Below are 9183 nucleotides of genomic sequence, written 5' to 3' on the forward strand. Positions count from 1 at the left end.
TGGTTGTGGGCTTGAAGAGGGCAAATAAGCAGCGCTTAATCCGGATTTCAGTGTTTATTTCGTTATGGGCCAGAATAATGTAATAGGGCCCAGTGACTTTGAGTGACTCTTTTAAATAGTAGCCTTGGGATTTGTGCAAGGCTATTATGTTAGACCATTATTCAGAGCATAGGGTTGAGGGTTTTACGTTTTCTGTTCTAATGCTACTGTTCATGTAATGTAATTTTCCATTTTCTGCTTCTAATTGCAATTTCGTTCTTGTTTCTTCTTCTGCCTTTAGTTTCATTTACGTTTTCTGTTCTTAGTTTCATTTACGTTTTATGCTCTTATCTTTATTTACGTTTCTGCTCCTAGTTTCATTTATGTTCTCTGTTTTCGTTGAAATTATGGAAGGCTAATTTTCTGGTGTTGTTTCCTTCTGAAAACGAAGCTTAACTCTCTTCGAGGTTCTATTTATAATGTAGCTTCTTGGTAGTTTTCCCTTCACCAATTAACCTACTTTCGTTAATATTAATCTGTGCACGCTTCTTGTTTGATTAATTTCCTCTAAGCCTAACTTGCGTTCATGCTTAATGGATGAAGGGTTAATTGGTGTATGTGTTGCCTAATCATGTATTGACAGCCCTAAGTTGGTTTTCGCTTAGTAAATTAAAATAGGGTTGGATTAAGTGATTAACTATTAGGGACAAATTCTCCATAACCTAGGACAAGATAGTGGCTTCTGAATCAGAGGAAACAACCCATTTTTAATACTATTAATTTCGCATTCTAGTTCGCTTGTTCTTTATTTCACAAAACAAACAACCCCCCCCCCAATCGTTACTGTTACTGCAAGTATATTATGAACATTTTGTTTATCATTGCTCGTTGGGAAACAACCTAGGATCACTTCCTAGTTACTGCCTTTTAATGTTTATTTGATTCGGGTACGGCCTCGATCAAATTTGGCGCCGTTGCCGAGGAGTAGTGTCCAAAGGTTCATAATAGCTAGTGTCGTGTTAGTGTTTAATTCTTTCATGTTTTATGTTTATTTGTTAGTGTTGTGTTAGTGTGTATGTTAGTGTTGTTTAGTGTCTTGGTATTTTGTTTAGTGTGTGTTTTGTTTTAGTTTTTTTGTTAAGTGCTTCCCCTGTTTCAGTTTTGGGTGTTTTGCTGTGAATTATGTAGCGACGGATTTTAGCGACCACCCTTGATAAATTATTTGGGATTTTTTGTTTTAGTAGCTAGAGTTGTTATTTTTGGCTGAATTTTTTTTGTGGTAACTTCTTTTAATCTATATTTTGTGGGAAAAATAGCTAGAGCCTTTAGTTTGGTCAGATTTGAAAGTTCCAAAAAAGTAGCAAATTTTATTTTTGTCAAAACTTCAAACGACCATAACTTTTGCTCCGGTTATCAGAATCGCAATTATTATATATGTATTTGGGGTAGAAAAAAATTTCTTAACCATTTTTAGCTTCCATAGTTAGACTTTGAATTTTTGTTTGAAATTTTATGTGCTATCTTCTCATCATTTTATAAGGTTGCTCACAAAATTTCAGGTTATTTGGATATCATTTGAGGGTAGCTGTAGTTCAAACCTACGCCTTTATTTACATGAGAAGGCAACTAGTTGTGCATGCTGAATGTAGTGCATGACTAGAGGCAATCCATCTGATTTACAACCCTTTGATCCTGAGATAGATAGGACATTTCATAGATTAGTTAGGCATCATTTTGTACCTTTTGATCATCCTGAGCATTCCATTACTGGTGAGTCTGTGCATTCTGTTATTGGTGATTTTGAACATCCTGATTTTGAGCATTATAATTTTGAGCATTCTGATTTTGAAAATTCTGAGAGCATGGCACAACCTCCACCCCGTGAGAGGACTCTAAGGGAAATGGCTGCACCTGATTTCACCTACGAAAGCTTGTGCATCCAATACCCTGATGAGGATGTCCCATATGTTCTTAAAACTGGACTGATCCATTTGCTTCCAAAGTTTCATGGCCTTGCAGGTGAAGACCCGCACAAACATCTGAAAGAATTTCATATTGTCTGCTCCACCATGAAACCCCCAGATGTCCAAGAAGATCACATATTTTTGAAGGCTTTTCCTCATTCTTTAGAGGGAGTGGCAAAGGACTGGCTGTATTACCTTGCTCCAAGGTCCATCATGAGTTGGGATGACCTCAAGAGAGTATTCTTAGAAGAAGTTTTCCATGCTTCCAGGACCACAACCATCAGAAAGGATATTTCAGGTATTAGACAACTCAGTGGAGAGAGCCTATATGAATGTTAGGAGAGATTTAAAAAACTATGTGCCAGTTGCCCTCACCATCAGATTTCGGAGTAGCTTCTTCTCCAATATTTTTATGAAGGACTCAGTAACATGGACAGAAGTATGATAGATGCTGCCAGTGGTGGAGCCCTTGGAGACATGACCCCTGCTGAAGCCAGAAATTTAATTGAGAAGATGGCTTCCAACTCCCAACAGTCTAGTGCTAGAAATGATGCTATAGTCATTAGAGGAGTGCATGAAGTCGCCACAAATTCATCTTCAGTAGCTGAAACCAAGAAGCTTGAAGGTAAACTAGATGGCTTAGTTAACCTGGTAACCCAGCTAGCCTTGAATCAGAAATCTGTACCTGTCGCAAGAGTCTGTGGTTTATGCTCCTCTGCCGGCCACCACACAGACCTTTGCCCTTCCATGCAGCAACCTGGAATAATTGAGCAGCCTGAAGCTTATGCTGCAAACATTTACAATAGACCTCCTCAACCTCAGCAGCAAAATCAACCACAGCAGAACAATTATGACCTCTCCAGCAACAGATACAATCCCGGATGGAGGAATCACCCTAATCTCAGATGGTCTAGCCCTCAACAACAACAACAACAACCTGCTCCTTCCTTTCAAAATGCTGCTGGCCCAAGCAGACCATACATTCCTCCACCAATCCAACAACAACAACAACCCCAGAAACAGCAAACAGTTGAGGCTCATCCTCAACCTTCCCTTGAAGAACTTGTGAGGTAAATGACTATGCAAAACATGCAGTTTCAACATGAGACCAGAGCCTCCATTCAGAGCTTAACTAACCAGATAGGACAATTGGCTACACAATTAAATCAACAATAGTCCCAGAATTCTGACAAGCTGCCTTCTCAATCTGTCCAGAATCCCAAAAATGTGAGTGCCATTTCATTGAGGTCGGGAAAGCAGTGTCAAGGACCTCAACCAGTAGCACCTTCCTCATCTGCAAATGAACCTGCCCAACTTCACTCTACTCCAGAAAAAGATGATGACAAAAATTTAAAGAGTAAGTTACCTAACAATTTCTGTGCAAGTGAATCTTCCACTGGTAATTCTGATTTGCAGAAGCAGCATATCCCTCTTCCATTCCCTCCAAGAACAGTTCCCAACAAAAAAATGGAAGAGGCAGAGAAAGAGATCTTGGAAACATTTAGAAAAGTAGAGGTAAACATACCTCTGCTGGATGCAATAAAGCAAATTCCAAGATATGCTGAATTCTTGAAGGACTTGTGCACTAATAAGCGGAAGCTTAAAGGAAGTGAACAAATTAGCATGGGCATAAATGTCTCCTCATTGATTGGTAAATCTGTACCCCAAATCCTTGAAAAATGTAAAGATCCAGGTACATTCAGCATACCTTGTATTATAGGGAATAGTAAGTTTGACAATGCCATGCTAGATTTAGGAGCTTCTGTTAGTGTTATGCCTCTATCTATTTTTAATTCTCTATCTCTAGGTCCCTTGCAGTCAACTGATGTGGTAATTCATTTAGCTAATAGAAGTGTTGCCTATCCTGCTGGTTTCATAGAAGATGTCTTAGTTAGAGTTGGTGAACTGATTTTCCTTGTTGATTTTTATATTTTGAATATGGAGGAGGGATTTTCTCAAGGATCAGTCCCCATCATTCTAGGCAGACCCTTTATGAAAACTACTAGAACTAAGATAGATGTATATGCAGGCACACTATCTATGGAGTTTGGTGATATAACTGTTCATTTTAATATTTTGCATGCTATGAAACACCCATCTGAAGATCTTTCTGTATTTCGTGCTGAAATAATTGACCATGTTGTTGATGAATACATGACTGATCTTTATTCTAATCTGCATGCCTCTCACTCTTCATGCATTGAGTCTAAAATTGTACTTGATCATAGGTCTGAATTTGATGCTGAGAGTGAATCTGAAATTGATATTGATTGCATGTCTGGTGGTGTTTTACCTGTTGAGATTGATTTTATAGAGTCAGATAAAACTAACCATGTTTCAGGAAGTACACATACCTCTGACTTTCTTTATGAGGAACAGGCTGAGAAACCATCTCCTTCTACCATTATCCAGCCGGCCACACCAGAACTGAAGCCTCTGCCATCAAATTTAAAATACGCTTACTTGGATGATAGCAAAAGTTTTCCAATAATTATATCTGCATCCCTTGCTGATAAGCAAGAGGAGAAGTTGTTATCTGTTCTGAAGAAGCATAAGAAGGCTATAGGTTGGAACCTGGCGGACATTCCTGGTATTAGCCCATCCATATGTATGCATCGAATAAATTTAGAGGATGGAGCTAAACCAGTAAGACAACCACAGAGAAGACTCAACCCGGTGATTCTTGATGTAGTGAAGAAGGAGATAACCAAGCTTTTGCAAGCTGGAATCATTTATCCTATCTCTGACAGCCAATGGGTGAGTCCCGTCTAGGTAGTCCTGAAGAAAACCGGTCTCACCGTGATAAAAAATGAGAAAGAGGAGATGATTCCTACTCGGGTTCAGAAAAGTTGGAGAGTCTGCATCGACTATAGGAGGCTGAACCAGGTTACCAAAAAGGACCATTTCCCCCTGCCATTCATTGACCAGATGCTTGAACGCTTGGCAGGTAAATCTCACTACTGTTTCCTTGATGGTTTTTCTGGTTATATGCAAATCACTATTGATCCTAAGGATTAGGAAAAAACCACATTCGTCTGCCCCTTCAACACTTTTGCCTATAGGAGGATGCCTTTCGGCCTGTGCAATGCCCCTGGTACCTTCTAGCGGTGCATGATCAGTATTTTCAGTGATTTTTTAGAAAATTGCACAGAGGTGTTTATGGATGATTTCACTGTATATGGATCCTCTTTTGATGTCTGTTTGGATAGTCTGGAAAAGATTTTGAGTAGATGCATTGAAACTAACCTTGTTCTAAATTTTGAAAAATGTCATTTTATGGTTGAGCAAGGTATAGTTTTTGGCCACATTATTTCCAATAAGGGCATTGAAGTAGATCCTGAAAAAAATTTTGTTATATCACAATTTCCTTACCCCTTTTGTGTGCGAGAGGTGCGATCTTTTCTTGGTCATGCAGGATTCTACAGGCGCTATATAAGAGATTTTAGCAAAGTAGCCCTCCCACTATCCAACTTGTTAGCAGAAAGGCTTTTGATTGCCTCAAAAGAGCACTGACTACCACCCCCATCATCTAGGCACCCGACTGGACAACCCTTTTTGAGCTTATGTGTGACGCATCAAATTATGCATTGGGGGCTGTCCTTGCTCAGAAAATTGATAAATTGCCCAGGGTGATATATTATGCTTCTAGGACTTTAGATGTTGCCCAAGCGAATTATACTACTACTGAGAAAGAGCTACTAGCCATAGTTTTTGCTCTTGAAAAAATTTGATCTTATTTGCTTGGTACCCGCATTATTGTTTATACTGACCATGTAGCTCAAAAGTACTTGTTGAAGAAGGCTGATTCTAAGCCTAGGTTGATCTGATGGACGCTCTAGCTCCAATAGTTTGACTTGGAGATCCGTGATAGGAGCGGAGCACAAAATTTAGTTGTTGATCATTTGAGTTGGATCGAATGTGTGTCTGATGCGGATTCCCCCATTCGGGATGATTTCCCGGATGATCATTTGTATATACTGTATAGTATTTCTGATTCTCTTTCTACTCCCTGGTTTGCTAACATTGTCAATTATTTAGTTGCTTTTGTTTTTCCTCCCTTAGCATCTAAGGCCCAAAAAGATAAAATTAAAAGTGATGCTAAGCATTTTATTTGGGATGACCCCTACTTGTGGAAATTGTGCAGTGATCAGGTCATTAGACGGTGCATTCCAGATCATGAGACTGACTCAGTCCTGCAGTTCTGTCATTCTTCCGCACCGGGAGGTCATCTGGGTGTTCAAAGGATAGCTCGCAAAGTGCTTGATTGTGGCTTTTATTGGCCCACCATCTTTAAAGATGTGTGGAAGATTTGCAGCACTTGTGAGCAGTGTCAGAGAGCAGGAAGTACACTTACATGGCAACAACAAATGCCTCAGCAACCTATGCTATTCTGTGAGGTGTTTGATGTCTGGGGTATAGATTTCATGGGCCCTTTTCCTGTCTCTTTTGGTTATGTTTACATTCTCCTTGCAGTTGACTATGTTTCAAAATGGGTGGAAGCCAAGCCCACTAGAACTAATGATGCTAAGGTTGTTGCAGATTTTGTCAGATCTAATCTGTTTTGCAGGTTTGGAGTACCTAAAGCAATCGTTAGTGATCAAGGAACCCATTTTTGCAACAGAACAATGCATGCCTTGCTTAAAAAGTATGGGGTTGTACACAGGGTATCCACACCATACCACCCCCAAACCAATGGACAGGCAGAAATTTCTATCAGGGAGATCAAGAGAATTTTAGAGAAGATTGTGCAGCCAAGCAGGAAAGATTGGAGTACCAGGCTTGATGATGCTCTTTGGGCACATCGGACTGCCTGAAAAGAACCCATAGGAATGTCTCCTTACCGGGTTGTCTTTGGAAAGACATGTCATCTTCCAGTGGAGATTGAGCACAAAGCATACTGGGCAGTGAAGACTTGCAACTTCTCTATGGATCAAGCTGGTGAAGAAAGAAAGTTGAAACTGAGTGAGTTAGATGAGATCTGCCTAGAAGCCTACGAGAATGCCAAGTTCTATAAAGAAAAGACCAAGAAGTTCCATGATAGCATGATAATTAAGAAGGACTTCATGGTTCGGCAAAAAGTGTTATTATATAATTCTAGGCTTGGGCTCATGAGTGGTAAGTTGAGGTCTAAGTGGATTAGTCCTTTTGTTGTTACTAATGTTTTTCCTTATGGTATAGTTGAGATAAAAAGCGACTCCACAAACAAGAGCTTCAAGGTCAACGAACACCGACTTAAGCCATTCCTCACAAACCCTTCTTTAGTGGACATAGTGGTGGAAGAGACTTCCTTACTCCACCCTACTCTTCCTCCACCATAACTTAGGGAGTTCTTCTTTTCCTATCTCCTTCTTTGCTTTTAATACACTTGTCCGATTCTATTTGATGGTTTAATTGTTTTTAATCTTTTAATTATGCTACATTGAGGACAATGTGTTGTTTAAGTATGGGGGGGGGGGGGGAGTGTTCTTTGGTTTTGCTAGTTTTGTCGGTTTTGTTAATTTGTTAGTTGTGTTAATTTGTTAATGTTGTTAGTTTCGTTGGGTTTCTAGTTTAATATTTTGGGTAAATTCTATGTGCATGTACGACTTTGCATGTTTTTCTTTGAATTATAGGATATGTTCAAGAAATGGGTAATTGTTTTGAAAAAAAAAGCCTCTTCACATTTTGTGATTTGAAATCCTTGTTTTTCCTCTACATGTCATGATAGTTTTGAAAGCTCAATTTGAAAGTGATGAGTTTACCTTTGTGAGAATTTGAGCCATCCATCATCATAATCATTTGGTGTGTTTTGCCCCATTGATTGCTTGCACAATAGCCTTGGCTTGATTCTTGTTGATGCTTCCTAATTCACATGCATATTTGGAAATGATTGAGGCAATTTTGTTCTTATAAGCTTCTAGCCAAATGGACTTACCTTGAATTAATTCCTTTGTTAACCCTTTTGAGCCTTGTTTCCCTTTCCTTGTTTTGAAGCTCACTACAAGCCTTAAGTGAAAAACCATGATATCACCATATCCTTAAGGAATTTTGGAGCTTTGGAATTGTATTGGGAATAAGTGTGGGGGTTTTTATTTCATTGGATAACACGTTTTGTTGGCTATGCTTCATGATGTATTTTGGGCCATACTTGATGTACATTGTATATTGGTTAAATGTTGGACATGCTAAATGAGATGCTGTTTCTCAAATGCTATAGAACAAAAAAAATTGAAAAAGAAAAAGAAAAGCAATAAAGTTAAGTGAATAAGACCTTAAATGGAAAAAGAATGATGAGACTCTTGGTTTTACTCTTTATGTTTAAATTTTATCTTTAGTTCTTCTTATTTTTTTTCTTCTTAATATGCACTTATTCCCCATTGCTCCTCTATTCCTTGGGGATTTAGCCACTTATTCCATATTTTTCCATACCTTGTCCTTGGCCCCATTACAACCTTAAAAGACCTTTTGATCCTCATGTGCTTGTGTTTATGGGTTGATTGTCAATTTTAGAATCTTGCCAAGTTTATGTGGTGTTGGTTTTCATAGGTGCTTTGAGGGTAAATAGTAGCCTAGACACTTGAGTAGACACTTGAGAGATAGAACATATATCTTGTGAGGCTTTATCACTTTTCATTCTTGAGCTAATTAACTATTTTGCCATGATTGGGTTGCTTGGATAATTTTCATGAATGTCTTGACTTTTCGGATCTCCTTATGTTAGATGTTAGATGTTACCCATTCATTTCATTCCTTGATGTTCATTGAGAAATATGTGAATGTTTTTGTTTGTCTCTCTTTGATATCCTTGGATTTTGTTCTTTGTTTCATTATGCCCAGGAGTGCAAAAGGCTAAGTATGGGGGGTTTTGATGTGCCATCATTTTCTTCTATTTCTTAAACCCTTTTTGCACCATTTTAATTACTGATTAGTCTTAATTGTCAAATTAATTAGGCAGTTTTATTATTTGGGCTCATTTAGCTAATTTGATGTTTTTAATCTAATTTCAGGAATTAATGAAACATTGGGCTTAATCCGAATTTTGGTTGTGGACTTGAAGAGGGCAAATAAGCAGCGCTTACCTTAGTTAATTTCTAATTAGGAGATTGCAATTTTATTTTATGTGGTTCAGTGTTTATTTCGTTTTGGGCCAGAATAATGTAATAAGGCCCAGTGACTTTGAGTGACTCTTTTAAATAGCAGCCTTGGGATTCGTGCAAGGCTATTCTGTTAGACTATTATTCGAAGCATAAGGTTGAGGGTT

General features: G+C 38.5%; 1 non-coding gene across 1 annotated transcript; it reads right to left on the bottom strand.

Annotated features, from left to right (window-relative positions):
- Nucleotides 1-2219: 2219 nt before the first annotated feature.
- Nucleotides 2220-2326, bottom strand: LOC114413914. Its single transcript, XR_003667054.1, has one exon. It is a non-coding gene; the product is annotated as a small nucleolar RNA R71 (small nucleolar RNA).
- Between the last annotated feature and the right edge of the window lie 6857 nt (nt 2327-9183).

The sequence above is a fragment of the Glycine soja genome, chromosome 5, assembly GCF_004193775.1.
Source record: "Glycine soja cultivar W05 chromosome 5, ASM419377v2, whole genome shotgun sequence".
Taxonomy (NCBI): Eukaryota; Viridiplantae; Streptophyta; class Magnoliopsida; order Fabales; family Fabaceae; genus Glycine; species Glycine soja.